The sequence below is a fragment of the Castor canadensis genome, chromosome 1 (assembly GCF_047511655.1).
Source record: "Castor canadensis chromosome 1, mCasCan1.hap1v2, whole genome shotgun sequence".
In the NCBI taxonomy this organism is placed as follows: Eukaryota; Metazoa; Chordata; class Mammalia; order Rodentia; family Castoridae; genus Castor; species Castor canadensis.
Genome location: NC_133386.1, coordinates 185,648,314 through 185,673,674, shown reverse-complemented (window position 1 = coordinate 185,673,674; position 25,361 = coordinate 185,648,314). Strand labels below are relative to the sequence as shown.

At 34.9% G+C, this 25,361-nt stretch overlaps 1 pseudogene; it reads left to right on the top strand.

Moving 5' to 3' along the window:
* Nucleotides 1-2,404: 2,404 nt before the first annotated feature.
* Nucleotides 2,405-8,608, top strand: LOC109676659 (olfactory receptor 4C46-like; annotated as a pseudogene).
* Nucleotides 8,609-25,361: the final 16,753 nt, after the last annotated feature.

Sequence of the window (25,361 nt, the reverse complement as noted above, 5' to 3'; positions counted from 1 at the left end):
CTGATTTTTGTACACATCATTTGTTTAAGAGGCTGACTTTTCTAGAACATATACTTTTGGCACCTTTTCAAGAATCAGATGGTAGTAGATGCATGAGCTTATTTCTGTGTCTCCTATAATGCTCTATTGGTTAAAAGACATGTTTATTTTTATGCCAGTGGCATCTGTTGTTGCTAATATAGTACTGTAGCATAAGTTGAAGTTGGGTATTATGATATCTCCAGCATTGAACTTTTTTTCAGGATTTCTTGAGCTCTCCAGGATGTTTTGTGCTTCCATATGTATTGTAAGAATGTGTTATTTCTTTCTGTGAAAAATGTTATTGGAATTTTGATGAGTGTGGTATTGAATCTGTACATTATTCTTGACAGTATGGATATTTTTACAATGTTAATTCTCCCAGGTAAAAATAAGGAATGTTTGTCCATCTTCTAATGCCTTCTTCACTTTCTTTCCACAATGTGATAGTTTTCATTGTATTGGTCTTTCACCTCCTTGGAGAGGTTTATTCCTGAATGGATTTTAAAGCTACTGTGAATGGAATTGTTTTGTTGAATACTTTCTTAGCCTATTCAGTGTTGGTATTTTTATTTTATAATTCTTTCTCATTCATTTCCACTTTCCTTACCCATTCTGAATACTCACTGTATCCTACTTAGCATATTCATCTCAGTAAGCCCAGGGTGTCACACATTCCTGTGCTTTTCCTATAGCTGTTCACATCCTCAAAATAATCTGATACTACACCATCATTAAATTATAGAATTTGACATGGTGGTCACTGTTCAGTGAAATTGTGGAACTTGTCTGATACATTTCCTTTATAATATAGCCTCAATCAGTATGAAACATTAGAAAATCCTACATGAAGAAACAAATAAATTAATCTTCACAATGTAAGATTTCAGTATTCCAGTCTGTATGATGAGTCAAGTTGTCATTAAATTTGGAAGATTATAAAATATCTCAACAATATAATTTAAAATTTTCATGAAGCATACATAAAATTATGCTTCTAACAATTAATAACACACTAGTAAATATTTGGAAAAATGTTGTAATTAAACCATTAAAATATCCTCAAAATATTTATGGAAGTGACATTTTTAAGACTTTACTATAACAAATGCTACATGTAGATCTAGATTTAATATATGGAGTTAGAGAAATAGAGACAACAATAAATGTATATGCAGTATGTGGGAATTACACTGTGCTCTACTAAATATAAATTTATTGAGAAATAAATCATAGGGCTGGGGTGTAGTTCATTGTTAGAGACTTGGCTAGCATGTCAAAAGGCTGGGATTCAATCTCAAGCACCACACACAAAAAAGAAAGAAATCAAGATGGAATTTTTAAAATTACCTATAATGGAATAATAAGGATCATCCTAGATAGTAGTTCAGAGGTTAGAGAAATATTCTTGTGATTATAAGTAAATATGTAACTTTTATAACTCATATGGGAAAAGATAAATTTGAAACACTCTACCATTGAAAGAAAAGAGAGTACACAAAACTGAGAAGAAAATAATTAAAGCCATAGTGGAATTTAATGAAATGGAAAAATAAAATAAAAAAGATAGGCAAAATTGGATATTGGAAAACCCTTTTAAAAAAGGTAAATTTTGAGAGACATGTGTAAAAACTAAACATAAAAAGTGAAATATATTAGTGAAAGGGGCTATATAAACTGGTAAAATGACAATACTATATAACTATAGAATGTTAACAACTAAATGTCAATGATTTGGAACAATTAATAAAAAATGATTTTCTAGGAGAGTAATTAAAATGACTGAGTCAAAAAAGACCTGCAAAAAGAAATTAAGCTCTAAAGAAACTGAATTAGTAAAATTTCCATAAAGAAAACATCAGCTCCAAATGGACCTGTAAATTTTTACCATATTAAAAAAAATAATATCTTACTCATATAACAAAGTTTATGAGTAGTAGAGAAAAAAACCAGTTATCATTCATTCATTTTACAAGACTCTTGTTACAAGCAAATGGAATGTATTACTGATTCACTTCTTTAAGGAAGACTGTGAAGAATCTTAATAAAATATTATCTAATCTACTCAGTATATAGAAAATAAATGTCCATTACCAGGTTAATTTTATATCTGCATTTTATAATGTTTTAGAATTATAAAAATGAAAATCATTATCCAGAATCTAAACATTAGACATTAAAATACTCTTTAATAAATAATGCCTCTTTAAAAAATTTAACATATGCAGAAAAAGGGACTCGACTAAACATTTAACCTTTAAGTATTTGTCAACCTAAACCTCGAAGTATATCAACAATACAAATGAACCCGGGTAACACTAAAATCGTATTATTAAAAACATCCTACAGTAAACACATTCCCTTTGAAATCGAGAATGAGCCAAGGATGCCCATTTCCATCAACATGTTCATTCAACATGGTAGTACAAGTCTTCTCAAGCACAGAGGCAATAAACACCAGACATTTAAGAACTGGAAAGAAGAAATAGAACTGAAAGGTATTTGGACACAGCATCCACACAGAAAACCCTAAGAATTTATGGATACTTTAGAAATAGGAGAGCAACAAAATGAGTGATCATAAAGTTAACCTACAAAAGCTCATTACATGTCTACGTGCCACAAATAAGCATTTAGGAATTCAAAAACACTGCATAATTAAGACAGATGTCACTAATTTTACTATTAGGAAATATAGTATCAATTAACAAATACTACTTTAGCTCTGCTGATAATATTTTACTGTGTGGCTATGTGATATTTTTCTTACTAATTAATGTTTATAGATTTTAGATTGTTTACAGATTTTAGCTATTACAAACAGAAGTTTTCATTAACATTTATATGCAAGTCCATATATATATATATATATATATATAATTATTCTTCAGTCAATACCTAAAGGTCCAATGACTGACTGGGCAATATAGTAAGTGTATGTTTAGCTATTTAACTTTCCCAATAAGAGTGTAAGAGAATTTCAGTTACTTTGCATTTTTGCTAACACTTTCCAACTTCAAGCCTTTTAAATTTAGACATAATATTAGGTGTGTAGCATTAATAGAAATCAAATTTCCACTCAACTATATACTGTTGATGGCTAACAGTGTAGAATTTCTTTCATGTTCTCATGTGACTTTATATATCTACAGTAGAATGCCTTTTGGAAAATTTTATCCATTCTCTGTTAAGTTGTTTGTACACTTAATGTGGGGCTTAAAGATTTGTTCATGGATTCTGAATACAAATGATTCATCAGATTTATAATCTGCAGTATTTTCCTCCTTCTGTGCCATCTTAACAGAGCCTTTTGAAGAACAGAAGTTTATAATTTTGATAGTGTTCAATGTATCCACATTTTAATTTTAGGTCATGATTTTGGTACCAAATTTAGTAAATTGTTTCCTCACTCAAGGTCACAAATACCTTCTTCAATATTTTCTTACAGAAGTTTTTACTCTTGAGATTTATATCTGGATCTGAACACCATTTTGATGTTTTTAAATACATTTCTGCAAGGTATGAATCAAATAACTTTTTTGCATGTAAATACTGAATCACTTCATGTAGATAATGCATCATTTACTGAAAATATTTTTCTATACTAAATTGTTGTTGGCCTTTATCAAAAAGCAATTGGTGATGGCCAAATCTATACATTTCTGAGTCCTTTGTGATTCTATCAATCCACTGATTTTTTTTCCTAATTGCCCCAAATTTTGAATATTTAAAGTTTGTAATGGTACATAGGATATCACTTACCAGAAATCTTATACATACTTTGAACTATTCATCCATGCTCAAATATTTAAATATAGCTCATTCTACTCCCCATTTCCATGAATTTTTTTCATTCATATTTTTCTTTCAGTTTCTTATTTCCATTTTTTGTTCCTCCAGTTGTCTTGGTTGTTCTTTTGAGTTTTCAATAAATAGCCTATGTGAAATCTAATTTGTATTTTTACTCCATTTACACAATTCTAATAATATCCCTGATCTTAAACAAGAAAATTGCTACTCTTTGATGTGGTATACATACACCTTTATAAAATTTTTTTTAGATACTAGCTAGCCGTATTTCCTACCAGGTTCTATGGTATTTTATCATTTAATATTGACTACTCAAGTTTATGGTGCTTTTGCATCATTACAGTATTACTGGTGTCCTTCATCCTGACGATAAATGGAAAGATTAAAAAGATTTCATATTGCTTATTTTAAACTAGTGTTAAAACCAAAAGTGAGAATTAGGAATATCTACATGGAAAAAAATTCCTTACATATTTTCTTTGGCTCATTTAATCCTTGTCCACTCTGGAAGCAAGCAAACTGTTACATTACTTACTATATGATCAGTGGATTCGTGGACTTAGACTTGGAGCTATGAGCCAGAGCTGGCATGGAGCATATACAGAGAAATAAAAATTAACAAATGGACAATGAAGTGTATATATGATATAACAGAAGGAATGGACTCTGACTACTTACATTAAAGGCAAAGGAAATGGGTGTCTCTTTTCCAGTAGGGAACACCTAGGAAGGCATAGAAAATAACCATAGAGAACCAGACAAGAAAAAAAAAGGAGAAAAAAAGCTGGAACCAACACAAATATCAAGAAGAGAAACATCAAGAAGAGTAAAGCTGTTTTTGTTCTGGGGGTAGGTAACAGTGGGATAGGGGAGGACTTAAGTAAAGGTTGAAAGAGGGTGAATATTATGGATATATTTTGTATTAATATTTGAAAATAGAAGAATTAAGTCTGTTGAAATTGTTCTAAAAAGGTAGGAGTAGGAAGGAGGTAGAATGATGGAGGTGGTAAATCTAATTAAGATATATTATAATCACATATGTAAATATCATAATGTTCCTCCTGTACAATTATTATGTGCTAATATAAATATACATATGGGACACAGACTATCATTTAAGATTCAGTCCTCAATAAATTTCCAAAGATGATTTTTATAGAAAGAGAAAACTAACAAATTCTTACAGAACTACAAAAGAGTCTAAAAACAATGTGATCTTGAGAAATAAGAACTAAGCTGAACAGACCAGACTTGCTGATTGCAAAATATACTTCAAAATGTAGTTTACCGTGCATTATGCTACACTCATTAAAATATACACCATAGACCAATGGAATAGGATAGAAAGACAGGAAATAAACCCATTCATAGAGGGTCAATTAATCTTTGGCAAGGGTGCAAAGAACATACAAGAAGGAAAGGATTGTCTCTTAGAAAAATATTGTTTGGAAAACTGGATTATGCATGTGTAAAATACAAAATTAGAACTTTGATAAATAAAAGCAAGAAAGTAAAAATTATGTCATTAACGAAATTTAATATGCTGTTCTCACGGGTTTCATTTTTTTTAATTTTTTTTTTGTTTAAAATACTTTAATAATCAACCACCATCACTATGTCCTTTAGCCTTCCATGCTCCCACTGGCTCTCAGAGTCCCCCTTTTACAATTATATTATTGATTTTTTAGGTTTAGATTCCACATATCACAAAATTCGTGCTTTGTTTTTTTGAATCTGGCTTATTTCCCGTAATATGATGATCTTCAGTTCCATCCATTTTCCTGAAAATGACATCATTTTGTTCTACATTATAACTAAATAATATCCCATGGTGTATTCTAAACAACCCATGTTCAGATCAAGAAAGGGGAATCTCCTATGCTTAAATTCCAAATACAGGGAAAACTCCAAGAATGGCTAATACTCAAACAAATCTTCCCAGAATTCTTGCTTTTAAGGCAATGCATTTCAGTTGAAGACATAATGAATTCCTGGGAAAGAAAGCACAGCTACAAGACAAATTCCCTGTGTCATATGGGAAGTTCTATAAATATTCTGTACTACTAAAGGAAAATGTTAGTTTGTTGTAGTTCACATATCCAGAGCAAGAGTCCTCATGAGTGGAGTGACTCATTTGAATGTTTCCTCTCCCACCTTTCAAACTCCTTTCTTGCAGGACCAGAATCCAGAAACAAAGATCACTTTACCATAGTGTATCAAGTGAATCAATACTAAATCCAAATATTGCCTTTCTGTGATGACATTGTTGGAATTTAGGAGCAAAAGAAAGATATATACTGATGAAGACATGTCTTTACCAACTGTTAATTTGATATTGAATTATGTGAAATCTCTTTTCAAGTGTATAATTTCTTTCATATCGAAATCTTCTAATACCAATAAGAGACAACTTTAAAATTGGGCCTGAAATGTATGTCAACACCATCATTAAAGATCATCTAATACTACTAAGGTAAGTTTTCAAGAGTGCTGATACTTATTAAATATTATTTTGATGTATAGTAATTTTTCAAATACAGCCAGAGAGTATTTCATCCTCATCCTAATTTTTCTACAGATAGTTGATGAATATCTTAACCTAATTTAACACTGGACAATTTGAAACTTACAGAGATGAAACAGGTTATGTGATCTAGGTCTCTAAAACCAGGAACTATTATTTGGCCAAGAAATAACTTCTTTAATATTTAAGATTAATCATGAGGATGAAATCAAATTATAATTATACCATACACAAAAGCTCTAAATATGAATATTTAAAGACATGAATCATCAGCTATTGAGTCTGAGCACAAACATGGAAAACTCTGAGATCAATTGCTATAGATAAAATAAGTCTATGTGACATCTCTTAAAGTAATAGTGGACATGATTTCCCTAAGTTTATTTCAGGAGTAGATGTTTCTACATGTTATTGATCATACTGTGAATTACACTTCTCTGCTGAGAGCAAACGTGGCAATCAAAAGAAAGGAAAGTCCTATTTGTGTCTTTAGCACTGTAGTGGATGTGTTCATGTAACAATCAATTCTCATAATAACTCATGAAGTGTTCTAACTTTATAAACATATGATGAAGCAAATGTAGAGAGATCCAGAAAATGTAGCCATGTTAAGACTAATTATAAAATAAGTATGAAAATAAGTAAAATACTGCTAATATTAACCACTTAATAGTTTCATAGGGAGTATTAAATCAACAAGTGTCTGCCAAAAACACTTGTAATTCAGTGTCATTATATAACATTGTTTGTAATATTAGTTCCAGAGATCCCTAAAACACATGAAATAATACCAACAACATAGGGTTTTAAAAGTACTACAGTGAATTATGCATGTAAAGCACTTGATAGGATTTAATACACAGAAAACATGCTATTTTATTATTGGCCACTACAAAGTAATTAACTTTTTCATCCATAATAATGAATTATGATACACTAATTCTTGCATCATTTCATTACATTTCAATCATAAGCATGCTGAAATTCTTTACTTCAACTGTTATAAATATCATGTTACTGAGGTTCCTGTCTCTGGCTTTCACGTTTTGCTAAACATCAATCTGTTTCTTCAAAGACACAAAATCGTATTAGTAGTCAATTTTGTATGTTTACAAAACTTCTCATGTATATACTCTTTGTAGAATCTTCAACCCGCAGGCAATTTGAGTATTCTTCAATAACACAGAACCCTTTATATCTTATCAAAACAAGTAAGAAGACTTCAAAACTTAATAAAAACTACACATCTACTATTTGATAGAATTCAGAAGTCAAATTCAAGGTTTTATTAGTTTATTTTCAGGTATTAAAATTAGCTTTAACAAGCAATATTTGGAGAACAGAAAGAACATGATAGAGTTTGTTCTGGGACTCACAGAGAATCCAAAGATGCAGAAAGTCATATTTCTGTGTTTTTGGTCATCTACCTCATCTCTGTGATAAGAAATGGGCTCATTTTGGTCACCATAACTTAAAAGTCCTTTGTTTGGATCCCCTATGTACTTTTTCTTGGCCTACCTCTCCTTTATTGATGCATGATACTCCTCTGGCAATACCCCTAAGCTGATTGTACATGCACTCCATGAAAAGAAGACCATCTTCTTCAATGGATGTATAACCCAAGACTTTGGGGAACATTTCTTCACAGGTGCTGAGGTCATTCTGCTTATACTGATGGCCTATGACCACTATGTGTCCATTTGCAAGCCCTTGCACTATACAACCATCATGAACTGGTGAATTTGTATCTTGCTAATGGGAGTATCATGGGTGAGAGGTTTTCTTCACAGAACCATTCAGATCCTGTTCATCTTTCAATTTCCCTTTTGTGGTCCTAATGTCCTAGATCACTTCATGTGTGATCTCAACCCTTTGCTTGAACTGGTCTGTACTGATACCCACACTGTGGGGCTCTTTGTTGCTACCAACAGTGGACTCATCTGTGTTTTAAACTCTCTTTTTACTGATTTTCTATGTGGTCATCCTCTGTCCCTGAGAAATCACAGCTTGGAGGGGAGGCTCAAAGCTCTGTCTACCTGTGTCTCCCATATCACAGTGGTTGTCTTATTCTTTGTGCCATGTATATTTGTGCACCTGAAACCTGCAGTTACTGTATCCATTGATAAAGCAGTTTCTGTATTCTACAAGGTCATAACTCCAATGTTAAATCCCTTAATCTACATCCTGAGGAATGATCAGATGAAAAATGCCATTAGAAAAAGGTTTAGTAGGAAAGTTACTTCAAGGGACAAATAAATGTGCATGATACCAACATGATTTCAATTGAAGAGAGAAAGATCATTTTTAATTTTGACAATAATGAAAAATTACTGGAAAAAAGTATGTGTCAAATTCATGGAATCTGTAGTGAAGGAGGCCTACATAGGTGTGAAAAAAAACTGGGCAACTTAAACCAGAAGCACTTTTCATATTTGGAATATTCTAAAGTATTTTGGCTTATTTTTTAGTTTTATAAATGCATGTGGACCAAAAACTTTTGTTTTAGTAAGAAATAAATAATTATTTATTTATATCAAGCAACAATTGCTATGACTTAAAAGAATTAAGCACTGCTAGTATCCCCATTTTACCATGAGAACACTTAACAAAATGGCAAGTTATATTTGAGCAGTAACCATAATGTGTCCTATATTCTACACCATAATATTAACTCCTATGTTATACCTGACAGGTACAAGTAAAAGATCAGATAGCTATGCTAGCTTTTGTTTTTGAGACAAAGTCTCTGTTAAGCACATTGTATATATCAGTTGAATATTTCTGTCTAAAATTCCAATAATTTCCTATATAACAGGGTATATTTTTATATATCACAATTGACTGTAGTTTTTTAAGAAATATTATGATATGTGAGCACTTTAGGGCTTTAAAAACAATGCATAACTTATCTTCTGAGTAAGAAGTAGCAAAGTTTCAACATATTTCTAAATTTTCTGGTAGACTTCAGAACCACTTTGTATTGTTGATATAATCCTATGTTAATAACCCCATCAGAAAGTCAAAAAAAAAAAGAAAGCTCAAATGTCATACAAGAACACCTATATCAAAAGATAGCCAAATCTATAAAACACTTGTATGCTAACAATATTTATACCTAGCAGCACAGAGTCTATCACCTGATAAATACTAGATGAAAAGATAATAGTATAAATTTGCATAAATAAATTAAATAGTGTGTAACTAGAAAAAGAGATTGAAAGAAGATGGAAAGGTTTTCTAACTATCAGATGAGAGTCTGAGAGTTCAAGATAGTTATCTAAGGAAAAGCACAATTTGTTTTTACTATACTGTAAGCTGAGGAATGACGAGGGATTCTGAGCATAGTAGTTTCTGAGCATATGAACAAAGATTTTTACTTTCATATTTTTTCAGGAGGATTTACTTAACCTTTGAAGATGAAAGGTTTATATTTTTCTGCTATATTGTATTACATTTCATTATCAACAGCTGTTTTTAATAGCTTGTATCTCTGTTGAAACACCAAGAAATATGATTAAATATTTTTTGTTCAATTCTTCCATCATTAAGGACTATTGACAATTTAGGTGCATCAGCAATGAATAAAAGGACATCTAGGATATTTCTCCATAGACCTTGCAATCCCATTATAAAGAGAACAGAAAATTACTGCTGATTTCTTATAAATAGTGTCATGGACAGAATACTTCAAAATCATATAAGAGAGACAGCAACAATGGTCTGGGAGGAGGATTCAGGAAAGGATTCCTTGATGGAAGGACATAAAACTGGCATTCAAATGATAAAATTGGGTCAGTAAAGTGAATGGGAAAGAGGGTAGGCCACAACAGTTCTAGATCAGAGAGGAGACAAGCCCAAGAGATGAAAGTATATGCAGGAAACCTAATCAATTCAACACAATTTGCTATTAGTTCATTTATCTGCTATATAAACTTTTACTGAAACACCTTTGAGTTCAGGCACCAACTGAACACTAAAGTTATGACAAACACAAATTGTAAGACATGAGACAGAGAGACAGGAACAGACAAATTCAAAAAGCTCTCATAAGCCCTTTAAAGTTTAATGATAAAGACAATGGGGAAAACATTGAAAGAGTATTTAAGCTTGACAGTGTTGCAGTTAGAGTTCAGTTTTTTTTTTTAATTTTATTATTCATATGTGCATATAAGGCTTGTGTCATTTCTCCCCCCTACCCCTACCCCCTCCCTTACCACCCACTCCGCCCCCTCCCTCTCCCCCCACCCCCTCAATACCCAGCAGAAACTATTTTGCCCTTATTTCTAATTTTGTTGTAGAGAGAGTATAAGCAATAATAGGAAGGAACAAGGGTTTTTGCTGGTTGAGATAAGAATAGCTATACAGGCCATTGACTCACATTGATTTCCTGTGCGTGTGTGTTACCTTCTAGGTTAATTCTTTTTGATCTCACCTTTTCTCTAGTTCCTGGTCCCCTTTTCCTATTGGCCTCAGTTGCTTTTAAGGTATCTGCTTTAGTTTCTCTGCGTTAAGGGCAAAAAATGCTAGCTAGTTTTTTAGGTGTCTTACCTATCCTCACCCCTCCCTTGTGTGCTCTCGCTTTTATCATGTGCTCATAGCCCAATCCACTTGTTGTGTTTGCCCTTGATCTAATGTCCGCATATGAGGGAGAACATACAATTTTTGGTCTTTTGGGCTAGGCTAACCTCACTCAGAATGATGTTCTCCAATTCCATCCATTTACCAGCGAATGATAACATTTTGTTCTTCTTCATGGCTGCATAAAATTCGATTGTGTATAGATACCACATTTTCTTAATCCAGTCGTCAGGGGTGGGGCATCTTGGCTGTTTCCATAACTGGGCTATTGTGAATAGTGCAGCAATAAACATGGGTGTGCAGGTGCCTCTGGAGTAACAGTCTTTTGGGTATATCCCCAAGAATGGTATTGCTGGATCAAATGGTAGATCAATGTCTAGCTTTTTAAGTAGCCTCCAAATTTTTTTCCAGAGTGGTTGTAATAGTTTACATTCCCACCAACAGTGTAAGAGGGTTCCTTTTTCCCCGCATCCTCACTAACACCTGTTGTTGGTGGTGTTGCTGATGATGGCTATTCTAACAGGGGTGAGGTGGAATCTTAGCGTGGTTTTAATTTGCATTTCCTTTATTGCTAGAGATGGTGAGCATTTTTTCATGTGTTTTTTGGCCATTTGAATTTCTTCTTTTGAGAAAGTTCTGTTTAGTACACTTGCCCATTTCTTTATTGGTTCATTAGTTTTGGGAGAATTTAGTTTTTTAAGTTCCCTATATATTCTGGTTATCAGTCCTTTGTCTGATGTATAGTTGGCAAATATTTTCTCCCACTCTGTGGGTGTTCTCTTCAGTTTAGAGACCATTTCTTTTGATGAACAGAAGCTTTTTAGTTTTATGAGGTCCCATTTATCTATGCTATCTCTTAGTTGCTGTGCTGCTGGGGTTTCGTTGAGAAAGTTCTTACCTATACTTACTAACTCCAGAGTATTTCCTACTCTTTCTTGTATCAACTTAAGAGTTTGGGGTCTGATATTAAGATCCTTGATCCATTTTGAGTTAATCTTGTTATAGGGTGATATACATGGATCTAGTTTCAGTTTTTTGCAGACTGCTAACCAGTTTTCCCAGCAGTTTTTTTTGAAGAGGCTGCTATTTCTCCATCGTATATTTTTAGCTCCACTGTCAAAGACAAATTGGTTATAGTTGTGTGGCTTCATATCTGTGTCCTCTATTCTGTTCCACTGGTCTTCATGTCTGTTCTTGTGCCAGTACCATGCTGTTTTTATTGCTACTGCTTTGTAATATAGTTTGAAGTCAGGTATTGTGATACCTCCTGCATTGTTCTTTTGACTGAGTATTGCCTTGGCTATTCGTGACTTCCTGTGTTTCCATATAAATTTCATGGTAGATTTTTCGATCTCTTTAATGAATGTCCTTGGAATTTTGATGGGAATTGCATTAAACATGTAGACTACTTTAGGGACTATCGATATTTTTACTATGTTGATTCTACCAATCCATGAGCATGGGAGATCTCTCCACTTTCTATAGTCTTCCTCAATCTCTTTCTTCAGAAGTGTATAGTTTTCCTTGTAGAGGTCTTTCACATCTTTTGTTAGGTTTACACCTAGGTATTTGATTTTTTTTTTGAGGCTATTGTAAATGGAATTATTTTCATGTATTCTTTTTCAGTTTGCTCATTATTAGTATATAGAAATGCTAATGATTTTTCTATGTTGATTTTATATCCTGCTACCTTGCTATAGCTATTGATGATGTCTAGAAGCTTCTGAGTAGAGTGTTTTGGGTCTTTAAGGTATAGGATCATGTCATCTGCAAATAGGGACATTTTGACAGTTTCTTTACCTATTTGTATTCCTTTTATTCCTTCTTCTTCCCTAATTGCTCTGGCTAGGAATTCCAGTACTATGTTGAATAGGAGTGGAGATAGTGGGCATCCTTGTCTGGTTCCTGATTTTAGAGGGAATGGTTTCAGTTTTTCTCTGTTAAGTATAATGCTGGCTGTAGGTTTGTCATATGTAGCTTTTATAATGTTAAGGTACTTTCCTTCTATTCCTAGTTTTCTTAGAGCTTTTATCATGAAATGGTGTTGGATCTTATCAAAGGCTTTTTCTGCAACTATTGAGATGATCAAGTGGTTTTTGTCTTTGCTTCTGTTAATGTGGTTTATTATGTTTATTGATTTTCGTATGTTGAACCACCCAGGCATCCCTGGGATGAAGCCTACTTGGTTGTGGTGAATAATCTTTTTGATGTGTTGCTGAATTCGGTTTGCCATTATTTTGTTGAGGATTTTTGCATCAATGTTCATTAAGGAGATTGGCCTATAGTTCTCCTTTTTGGAGGTGTCTTTGCCTGGTTTTGGGATAAGTGTAATACTGGCTTCATAAAATGTGTTTGGCAGCTTTCCTTCCCTTTCTATTTTGTGGAACAGTTTAAGGAGGGTTGGTGTCAGTTCTTCTTTAAAGGTCTGATAGAATTCAGCAGAGAATCCATCAGGTCCTGGAGTTTTCTTTTTGGGGAGACTCTTGATTGCTGGTTCAATTTCATTTTGTGTTATAGATCTATTCAGGTGATTAATTTCCTCTTGGTTCAGTTTTGGATGATCATATGTATCTAGAAATCTGTCCATTTCATTAAAATTTTCAAATTTATTTGAATATAGGTTCTAAAAGTAGTCTCTGATGATTTCCTGGACTTCCATGGTGTTTGTTGTTATCTCCCCTTTTGCATTCCTAATTCTACTAATTTGGCATTTTTTCTCTCCTCATTTTAGTCAGGTTTGCCAGGGGTCTATCGATCTTGTTTATTTTTTCAAAGAACCAACTTTTTGTTTCATTAATTCTTTGTATGGTTTTTTTGGTTTCTATTTCGTTGATTTCAGCTCTTATTGTTATTATTTCTCTCCTATTTGTTTTGGGTTTTGCTTGTTCTTGTTTTTCTAGGAGTTTGAGATGTATCATTAGGTCATTGATTTGGGATCTTTCAGTCTTTTTAATATATACACTCATGGCTATAAACTTTCCTCTCAGGACTGCCTTAGCTGTGTCCCATAGGTTCCAGTGGGCTGTGTTTTTATTTTCATTGACTTCCAGGAACTTTTTAATTTCCTCTTTTATTTCATCAATGATCCATTGTTCATTAAGTAATGAGTTATTTAGTTTCCAGCTGTTTGCATGTTTTTTGTCCTTACTTTTGTTGTTGAGTTCTACTTTTACTGCATTGTGATCAGATAGTATGCACAGTATAATTTCTATTTTCTTTTATTTGCTGAGACTTGCTTTGTGCCCTAGGATATGATCTATTTTGGAGAAGGTTCCATGGGCTGCTGAGTAGAATGTATACTGTACAGAGGTTGGATGAAATGTTCTGTAGACATCTACCAGGTCCATTTGATCTATTGCATATTTTAGATCTTGGATTTCTTTATTGATTTTTTGTTTGGATGACCTATCTATTGATGATAATGGGGTGTTAAAGTCTCCCACAACCACTGTGTTGGAGTTAATATATGCTTTTAGGTCTTTCAGGGTATGTTTTATGAAATTGGGTGCATTGACATTGGGTGCATACAGGTTGAGAATTATTATTTCCTTTTGGTCTATTTTACCTTTTATTATTATGGAATGTCCTTCTTTATCTCGTTTGATCAATGTAGGTTTGAAGTCTACTTTGTCAGAGATAAGTATTGCTACTCTTGACTATTTTTGGGGGCCATTGGCTTGCTAAATCTTCTTCCAGCCTTTCATCTTTAGCCTATGCTTTTTTCTGTCAGTGAGATGGGTTTCCTGTAAGCAACAAATTGTTGGATCTTCCTTTTTAATCCATTTTGTTAAGCGGTGCCTTTAAGTCCATTAACATTAAGCATTAGTACTGATAGGTATGTGGTGATTCCTGTCATTTAGTTGTCTTACTTGTTTGAAGGTTTGATTGTGCATACCTAAATTGAGGTTACTCTCTACTTTCTTGCTTTTTCTTTTCCTGTGGTTTGGTGCTGCCTGTCTTTTCATGGTTAAGTTGGGTTTCACTTTCTGTGTGTAGAATCCCTTGCAGAATCCTTTGTAGTTGTGGCTTTGTGGTCACATATTGTTTTAGTTTCTGCTTATCATGGAAGTCTTTTATTACTCCATCTATTTTGAATGATAGTTTTGCTTGGTAGAATATCCTGAGGTTGAAGTTATTTTCATTCAGTGCCCGGAAGATCTCACCCCATGCTCTTCTTGCTTTTAATATTTCTGTTGAGAAGTCTGCTGTGATTTTGATGGGCTTACCTTTGTATGTTATTTGTTTTTTTTTTTTCTCTTACAGCCTTCAATATTCTTTCCTTAGTTTCTGAACTTGTTTTAATGATGATATGTCGTGGGTAGTTCTATTTTGATCTGGTCTGTTTGGTGTCCTGGAAGCCTCTTGCATCTGTATGGGAATATCTTTCTCTAGATTTGGGAAATTTTCCATTATTATTTTGTTAAATATATTACACATTCCCTTCGCTTGCACCTCTTCTCCCTCTTCGATGCCCATGATTCTCAAGTTTCGTCTTTTGATGGAGTCGGTGAGTTCTTGCATTTTCTTTCACAGGTCTTGAGTTGTTTAATTAATAGTTCTTCGGTTTTTCCTTTAATTACCATTTCATCTTCAAGTTCTGAGATTCTGTCTTCTGTTTGTTCTATTCTGCTGGATTGGCCTTCTGTTTTGTTTTGCAGTTCTGTTTTGTTCTTTTTTCTGAGGTTTTCCATATCCTGGCTGTTTTCCTCTTTTATGTTGTCTATTTTTGTCCTGAGTTCATTTATCCGTTTATTCATCGTGTTCTCTTTTTCACTTTGGTGTTTATACAGTGCTTCTATGGTTTCCTTTATTTCTTTTTTTTTTTTTTCAAATTCTCTATTTTTGTTGTCTTGGAATTTCTTGAGTGTCTCCTGTACATTTTGGTTGACCCTATCCAGTATTATCTCTATAAAATTCTCATTGAGTACCTGTAGTATGTCTTCTTTTAAATTATTCTTGTGGTCTTCATTGGGTCCTTTGGCATAGTTCATCTTCATTTTGTTGGAGTCTGGATCTGAGTACCTGTTCTCTTCATTCCCCTCTGGTTCCTGTACTAATTTTTTGCTGTGGGGAAACTGGTTTCCCTGTTTTTTCTGTCTTCCCGTCATTGTCTTTGGTGTTGTTACTGTCCCTGTACTGTGTGCAATTAAGTATTTTCTAGCTTGTAATAATAACAATGGTAATATTTAGAATGGAAGGGTGAGCTGAGATGGAAAGCAAGAAGTTAAAGAAATGGGAAAAACAAATACACAGACTGGAGAGAGAAAACAGAACAAGGTGTCAGACAAGAAGATTTCAAAGGTATAAACAGGTAGCTTTAGTGTACTAATCAACAGTAAGCTGAACAGACATTAGAGAGACAGAGAGAGGATTGAAAATTGAAAATAAAAAAGGTAAGAATAAAAATAAAAAATAAGTAAATGAAAGAAAAATCTATTTATAAAAATGTATTAAAATAAAATGAAAAAATAGAAAAATTTAAAAAAACCAAAAACCCAAAAAAGCCTCCATGTTCAATGCAGTGAAGTCACAGTCTCCAATCCTGGAGATGGTGCCTCAGATGTTGTTCTATAGTTGTCTCATCAAAGGGGATGCATAAAGAAGAACAAAACTACACACACACAAGCACCAAGTGTCCCAAGTTCAAATGCAATACAGTTTTAGTAAGGTTTTCAGCTTGCAGGTGTAATTCAGTTGTTCTCTCATCAAAGGTAGGGAGACAATGAGAAAAAAAAAAAAGAGTTTGGAGACAGATCTGACAATGATTTCTGCAAATGTGGCTTGCCTGCCCACTGTTGTCAGCCTGCTGTTGCTGGAGGCATTGTTTATGCAGATCTCTGGGGTGAGCTTAACACTCACCTGGACCCACAGGCTTTGTTGCTCAGATTTCTCCAGTGCATGAGCCTCTGTTACAAGCTTTCCCCTTTCCAAGCACTGGGAAAGGTGACACTGCACCTGCATTCTTAGGCCTCCTTGTTTATTTACAGTTTATGTGAGAGGTGGGTCTTTCCCCCTCTCCTGTGCAGTTCTTCTCCCACCGCCACTTTCACAAGCTTTCCTGCTCCTGATTACTGGGCAGTGCTGCTGCTCCTGCCAGCCGCCATGTTTGTTTACAGCTCACGTGGGAAGTGGGTCTTCCCACTCCTGGTTCCTGGGCACTTGCCTCTGCTCCTGCCAGAGGCTCTCCAGCCCACCCGGCTTGTTTATTTACAGTCCTGGGAAGGATTCCCTTCCCCAATCTTCAGCGCTCAGGGCGCCCCACCCTCTTTCCTGCGTGTCTTATTTGTTCTTATTGCTTATTACTCAGTTTCTCTTTTTTCCTGGGATAGAGGTCAATCTGTCCAGGGGGCTAGGCTGTTCTGGCCCAGGCTTGCCTGTGGGAGTACCGAGGTACTGCGAAGCTCACCTGATCCGTGTCTTCCCAAGCCATCTGGGAGCGGGCAACTGGCGGCCTGGGGGCCCTCCTCGTTTCTCCATTTAACATGAAGTGGAGATTCTCTGCGCTGGCTGGAGGTGTGGAGGGGTCAAAGTTATGCCTTTTCTCAGTGATTATGCCTGCAAAGTGTGTCTCCAGCATCTCTCCAAGATTTCACTATAGGAGGCTTGCTTTCTGCTTCCTCCCTCTAGCCACTATCTTGGAATTCCCAGAGTTCAGTTTTATAATTGATAATTTTAGCAATGGTATAAGAAATAGCAAGCAAACAAGACTAGCATCATATCAGGATATTGTAATGGTCTGGGTGTGAAAGCTACTTACAAGTTCTGCTGATGAGGATGCAGATTGTGGTAGACACTGTTGAATGCAACTGAAATACCCACCATCAGGTCAGTACTCTCTTACACAAGCTACTGTGAGCCTAGGCTACTAACAGTTTGTCTTATACTTCTTTTGGCAACACCAAAAATATGGGAGCTTCAGTGGAGGTATTATTCCCAACATCTTAGAGTTCCCAGAATTCAATAAATGACTGTCTTGGGGTTTTGAAACGGTTGAGTCCTCTTGTCTCATGGTGAAAAAGTTCTGTAGTACAATATTTAGTCTAGAATATCTAATGCTCCAGGCTGAAGTCAGATTTTAATTGAGTATGTCCTTTTGCCCCCTACCTTAGTTAACATTAATACTTTCATTTACTGATAATATTCATGAATGTTTTCAATGCAAGTTCTCCATCTATAGAACTCAAAATGACTTGGTTCCCTAAATGTTTACAATATATAAATAAATGTTTTTAAATAGTAGTAAGATTGTAAAAGAGAGAAATCATCAAAGAGATCAAGTCCTGTCTTTCTTACCAAGTGAATGAGTGAATTTATAGATGGAACACAGGGAAAGATGTGTCATAGCAAGAGATAAATGAATCTCCATTTCCAGCAGAAGTGCCCTCTCACTACCATTAGCCCTGTGTGAAGGACTTATCTTACATTATCTGAGGAAGTTATCCAGTGTTCTTCCAAGGGACATGCCCTGCAAGACAATGCTCACTCTCCTTAGAATTCTCTGCATTTAGGCCTGCAACTAGACTCAAGTCCTAGACAGACACTAAATGAAGAGCAAAATGTGACCCATGAGTAGGTGCACTACACTTCAAAGAACTACACAATTTTTCTAATTTATGCAAAAATATAAGGAGTAATACATATTGATTGCGGGATAATGGTGGAACAAACATAAAGTTAGGTAAGGTCAGATTTATTGCTATATGCTCATTAAATTAAGGTTTTTTATTTCATGCTGCAGTTCAGGGATTTTGGACAGGCTCTTTTTCGTTAGTTGCCTGAAACATAACCCTAAAGGGAATCCACAGTACGTTAAGTAGAAATGTAGAGTCTTCCTGGGTTTAAAGCTGAGGAAGAGGTACAAAGACTCATGCAATTTAAAATGTTAGTGTTCTTTATTATTTAAGATGTACTCACCAAACCCAGGACAGCTCAATAAGGCATCTAAGAGGGTAAGTGATCAAGGCAAGTTTAAGTTAGGTCTACCTTTTGGTGGGCACAAGGGTCCTCAATTTGACTTGTTCATTACATCCCGGGTCTGGAATATAAAATTGGAATACATATGCTCAGCACTGGTAGAACCTCCTCATTGGTGCTTTCCCTTGTTAGGAAAGGCCAAAGGGAAGCCATTAGAGCTTGCTGTATCTAGTAAAATATAGCACCAAAAGGAGTACTGCATATTGTATTAAAAATATAATATTTTATTGCAAATATAAAGTGCATCTCTGTAGGGATTTCAGAGATTAGTGGTGCCAACAAAGATGGTTCCCAGCATCTATTCACTCAGTGCAACTATTTGGCCTGTGCAGAACACAGATGGTTCACTGAAAATGATAATGAATTATCCTAAGTTTAATAAGTCAGAGGCTCTGGTTGTAGCTGCTTTACCAGATGTTTTTCATTGCTTTAATAAATTAACACATTCCATTAACTGATATGTCACTAGTGGTCTGGCAGAGGCTTTTTCTTCCCTACCTGCCAAGAAAGACCACTAGGAACAGATTTGTTTCAGCTATCAAAGACAGCAATGCCCTTTCATGATCTTGATTCAGTAGTGTGTCACAGTTCTAGTCCTTTGTCATAGTTCAGGGCTTTCAAAGAGTTTCACATTCATTTCAGAATCCAACAGAGTCCTGTATCTGGATGGAATGGACTTAAGTTTCATTCTTCATCAACACTAGCTAAACTATGGCCCTGAGTACAGTCCTGAGACTGGGTGAGTACATTCACATATGAGACTCAGTTGCAATTAAGCATAGCATCACTGTAGTGAGGAAAGTACTACCTTTATCAATGTTACTTCAATCCCAGGCATCATAGCATGGGAGCAAGACACCATTCCCAGGGGTAAGACAAGGTAGTCATTACAGGACTGCCTTGGAACTCAGTGCTGACATGGTGAGTTCTAACCCTAGGCAGATCTTAATTAATGGCTGCCAACCCCCAAGCTACTGTTTAGGAACAGTCTTAGGAGTAGCCCTCATGTCAGGCAGAGACCCACAAAAACAGTCTACTGAATTTCTATTCCAGAGAGTGCCACTGGTGACTGCTTGTAGCAGTCTTGGGCCATGAGTTTGACTCATCATTAGGCAGCCCATAGCACAGTGGGCCTCAGAAGGACTGCATTAGTCTCACTGGGCTGTGGGCTCAGTGTGTGACACATCATTGTAGTGCAGTGGTCATGGCCACAGATGTGTCACAGGAACCTGTGGATGGTTCTGCCATGGTAACTTCAACCCAAACCAGAGAGGATTCAACAGTTCCTGAAGGTAGGCAAATTACTGTGAACAGAATGTTTCTGGCTGACTTATTCCCAGGGACAGGTTTGTTAGATGCTGCCCCAATTCAAGCTGTGCAACATACTACCTGAACATATGAGGTACCTCCATCACCTTCTAGCACTGAAACACAGACAGCACACCAACAACATACTTGTAGAAAACCTGTACCTAAATATTCTCTAGTGCTGACATAGAACTGGCTACATGCTTAGACAAAATATCCTGATTGATTTCCTGAAAAGACAAGTATGAACAAATCTAGCTTATAGACACTGAAATAAATACATAGCCCACCAATTCCAAGATGATGTTGCATACCAACAAGCATCAAGAGCTTTCAGAAACCATGACCACTCACAGTAGTCAAGACACCAGGCATTGATAAGATAGTAACCAGTATGCACAGAACTACAGAAAAAGTTAGATCAAAAAGAATTAACCTAGAAGGTAACACACACTCACAGGAAATTAATGTGAGTCAACTCCCTGTATAGCTATCCTTAACTCAACCAGCAAAAACACTTGTTCCTTCCTATTATTGCTTATACTCTCTCTTCAACAAAATTAGAGATAAGGGCAAAATAGTTTCTGCTGGGTATTGAGGGGGTGGGGGGGAGAGAGAGGGGGCAGAGTGGGTGGTAAGGGAGGGGGTGGGGACAGGGGGGAGAAATGACCCAAGCCTTGTATGCACATATGAATAATAAAACAATAATAAAAAAAAAAACTCAAAGCAAGCTTCAAGAGAATACAGTGAAATTAGGGAATAGTATGTGTGATGATGGAAGCATTTAATAAGTCAAAGAGATATCCTTGAGCAAAAATAAGGTATGTGAAATTAAAGACATGAGAGAAAGCATAAATCCTACATCAAACAGAATAAATATTGAGATTAAGTAGAGAATACTTAAAATATGTAGAGTTAAGAGAAAAAATAAATAGGAAGTACGACAACCTACTGAAATTTTGGGCTAGCACTAAAATAGCTTAATTTTCAAGCTATTCAGTGTCATGAAGGATTTTAAAATGCCAAGGCAAACGAAGCTTTTCAAAGAGATCATGTGCCAAAACTTCAAATACTAGAGAATTATACAAATGTCTAAGTAAGGAAGGTCAGATATCACTAGTCAGACTTAACTAAGTCTACTGCAATATATAGTATACATATATATATACATATATATATGCCTACTTACTTTCTATTCATGCATCCATCTATCTTATGCTCTAAAAAAACAAAAATTAAGCAAAAAATTCTCAAATTTGCAAGATAAAACAAAGAAATAACACATACGTGTACCTCAATTTTGCCTACAGCAAACTTCTCAGCAGAAACTATAAAGTCCAGGAAAGCATGGCAGGTAATTTTCAGAGTACTGAAAAATATCATCAACCATGTATAACATATCTCAAAAATCTTCTTTTTAGAAATGGAGGAAGACATGCCCAAGCAAACAAGAGCTGAGAGAACAAATCTGTGCAAAACATGTACTACAAGAAACACTAATAGCAGTTCTTCAAACTCAAAGGAAGAAATATTAATGAATAAAAGGAAAAGTTAAGAATTTGTAAAATTCATAATTAAGTGTAACAATGCGAATTCAAAGTGTCCTAATATTGCAAATATGGTGCATGAACCAGTAATATCATTACTATGAAACTTAAAAAGCAAAATGATAAGCACAATGACTACAATATCATATCATGTTAAGAGGTAGGCATAGAAAGATAAAAACATGGGATTTAAAAATGTGGGAGAAATAAACTCCAAACGGATTTTTTATTAGTATGTTTTCTCTCTCTGGTTTGTATTCTATTCTTTATGATCATGTTATATTGTTATCATTAGAAAACAGAGTCTCATAATCTAAAGATATTTTATAGGCCCCACTGCAAACATAAAAAAAATTTGTAAAATTTAAAGTAAAATTAATAAGCAAGCATTCAAAATACACTAGTCCAGTAAACTACTTAAGCATAAAGGAAGATTGTAAGTCAGACTATTCAGGAATAAATTCTATAATTTCCATGTATTGGTATAGTTTCCAATGTTTTCCTTGCTGATTTTGAGTTTTATCACATATACTTAGAAAATATATTCATCATGATTCCAGTTTTTTAAATATATTGATACAAGTTTTGTTACCTATCAAGCAATCTATTCTGGAATATATTCCTTGATCCATAATGAAAATATATAATCTGTAGTTTCTGTGCAATGTTCTATAAATATATGCTAGGTTTTTTAGATATGGGGTGAAATTTTTCTTAAATCTACTGCTGTCTTTATGCTTATTTTATGTCTGTATGTCTGTCAATTGCTATAAAATGAGTTCTAAATTACCGTGGTACTATAGTACTGCAATCATGCCTCCTTATATATTTATTAATAGTCAGTTTATATCTGTTACCTATTCTGATGTTGGGTGCATATATATTTAGAAATCTTATTTTGGTGAATTGATACCTTTATGAATATATAACAACCTTCTTTCCTTTTATTGTTGTCCAAAAGCTACTATTTTTGCATATGAATTTTATATCTGGCAATATTGTTAGGCTCATTTAGTCCTAAGAGTTCACTAGTGTAGTCTCATTTTCCTTATGTACAACATCATGCCATTAATAAACAGTAAAAATTTAAATTCCTCCTTTTTTAATTTGGAAGTGCTTTTCTTTTCTTTTGCATTATTACTCATGTGAGGAGTTCCAGAGCTCGGTTGAATATAGTAAATGAAAAGAAAATTGTAGTGTTAGTCTAGAACCTAGCAGAAAATTTCAAGCATTTCCCTGTTCAAAATGTGTTAGCAATAAGCTTATTTTACTACACATCCTTATATCCTTTACTTTCACATCTTATACTGTGCAATATTATTGATGCTTGATTATTCTCTTTTCCTTTCTCTCCCCAGGTTCCATAGAGTGGTTACGTTGTTACAAGCATATTCTACCACTAAGTTTGTATATGTATATGATAATGCTTGTTTTTGTGTATATGTTTATCTTTGGATCTGTCTTCCATGCATGAGAGAAAACATGTGCTTTTTGTTTTTCTGATCCTGGCTAACTTCCCTTAACATGATGTCCTTCAATTGAATTCATTTACCATCAAATCCCACATCATTATTCCTTGTACCTAATACTCCATTGTGTGTATATTCTACAATTTCATGATCCATTCATCAGTTATAAGGCTTCCAGAGCTTGGCTACTGTGAATACTGCTGCAATGAACATCAGAGAGTACAGGTGACTCTACTTTATCCTGTTTTACATTTTTTGGGTAGATGCCCAGAAGAGGTATTACTGCATCATATGGCCTTTCTATAGCTAGTTTTCTTCTTATACCTGAAAATAAAATTATAAGGAAGAACAGTGACTTTTTTTTTCTTTTCTCCTTTTATTTTATTGCTTTTGCATTTACTTACATGTGTATATATTGTTTGGGCCACCTCCACCTCACCACACCTCCCACCCACTCCTACTCCCCTACCCCCCCTACTTTTGAGCAGAACCTGTACCACCCTCTTGTTCTCCAATTTTGTTGAAGAGAAAACACAGGAGATAATATTAAAGACTTATTATTTTGCTAGTTTGAGGTAAAGAGCTATACAGAGAGATTCCTAGAGTTGCTTCCATGAACTTGTGGATTGCAACCCACGTTCATTAGTCTCTACCAGACCTCTTCACTATTTCCTTGTTCCCATTCCCATAGTGACCTCTGACAAATTAAGATTACTTTATTCACTCCTCAACAGGGAGCACATCACCCACATTCAAGTTTTAGTTTTCTTTCTCTTTCTCTATTTCTCCTGTGCATGTGCTCCCCTTAGTGTGTGACACATGTCCAATAATATTACTACATTTGTTTTGGCTATATAATCTGCATATGAGGTAGAACATGCAAATTTAGCCCTTTGTCTGTCCCCCTCAACCTCCTCTCTGCCCCACTTAAAGCAATTATAGGAGGTATTTTAGTTATCTTTCATATAGATATGTGAAGTCCATCAACCATACACCATCACCTTAATCTCTTTCCTTCCCCATCCACCCCAACTAGTACATCCCCCTGTACACACTATGCATATTCTATAGTCCTGGTTTTCATTACTAATTTTTGAGTTGATATTCTAAGGGGTGTCTCAATGCATGCCCACTGTGGGTGTGCTTTAGATTGGTCTGCTTAATACCTTTAAATACTCTCATTACCCCTTTACCTCCCACCCCCCACTTTTCAACAGCTTTCAATACACATCCTTATATCCTCTACCTTCACTTCCACCCATCTATAGCCAACTGATCTTTGACAAAGGAGCCCAAAACACATGATGGAGAAAAGACAGCCTCTTCAACAAATACTGTTGGGGAAACTGGATGTCCACATGCAGAAGACTGAAACTAGAACCCTGTCTTTCATCCTCTACCAAAATCAATTCAAAGTGGATCAAAAACCTTAATATAAGGCCTCAAGCTTTGAAATAACTCCAAGAAGCAGAAGGTAATACACTGGAACAGATAGGTATAGGGAACAACTTTCTAAAGAGAACTCAAAAGTCTCAACATCTAAGAAAAACAATGAACAGGTGTGACTGCATCAAACTGAAGAGTTTCTGCACAGCAAAGAAACAGTCCCCAGAGTCAAGAGAAAGCCCATAAATTGGAGAAAATCTTTGCTAGATACTCATCTGTTGAAAGACAATTATCCAGAATCTACAGACAACTGAAAAAACTCAGACCCCAAGAATCAATATGTCAGTGACAAATGGGCACATGAACTAAATGGGGAATTCTCAAAGGAAAAGGTACAAATGGCCAGTAAATACATGAAGAAGTGTTCATTATAAAAGAGATGGAAATCAAAACAACACTTAGATTTCACCTTGCCTTAGTTAGAATGGCAATAATCAAGGGTAATAACAACAATAAATGCAGGCGAGGGTGTAGTGAAACAGGAACCCTTTACAGTGCTGGTAGGAATGCAAATTAGTACAACCACTATGGAAAGCAGTGTGGAGATTCCTCAAAAAAAACCTAGAGATAGGACTGCCATATGATGCAGTAACACCTCTTCTGGGCATCTACCCAAAAAATGTAAAACAGGATAAAGTAGAGTCACCTGTACTCTCTGATGTTCATTGCAGCAATATTCACAGTAGC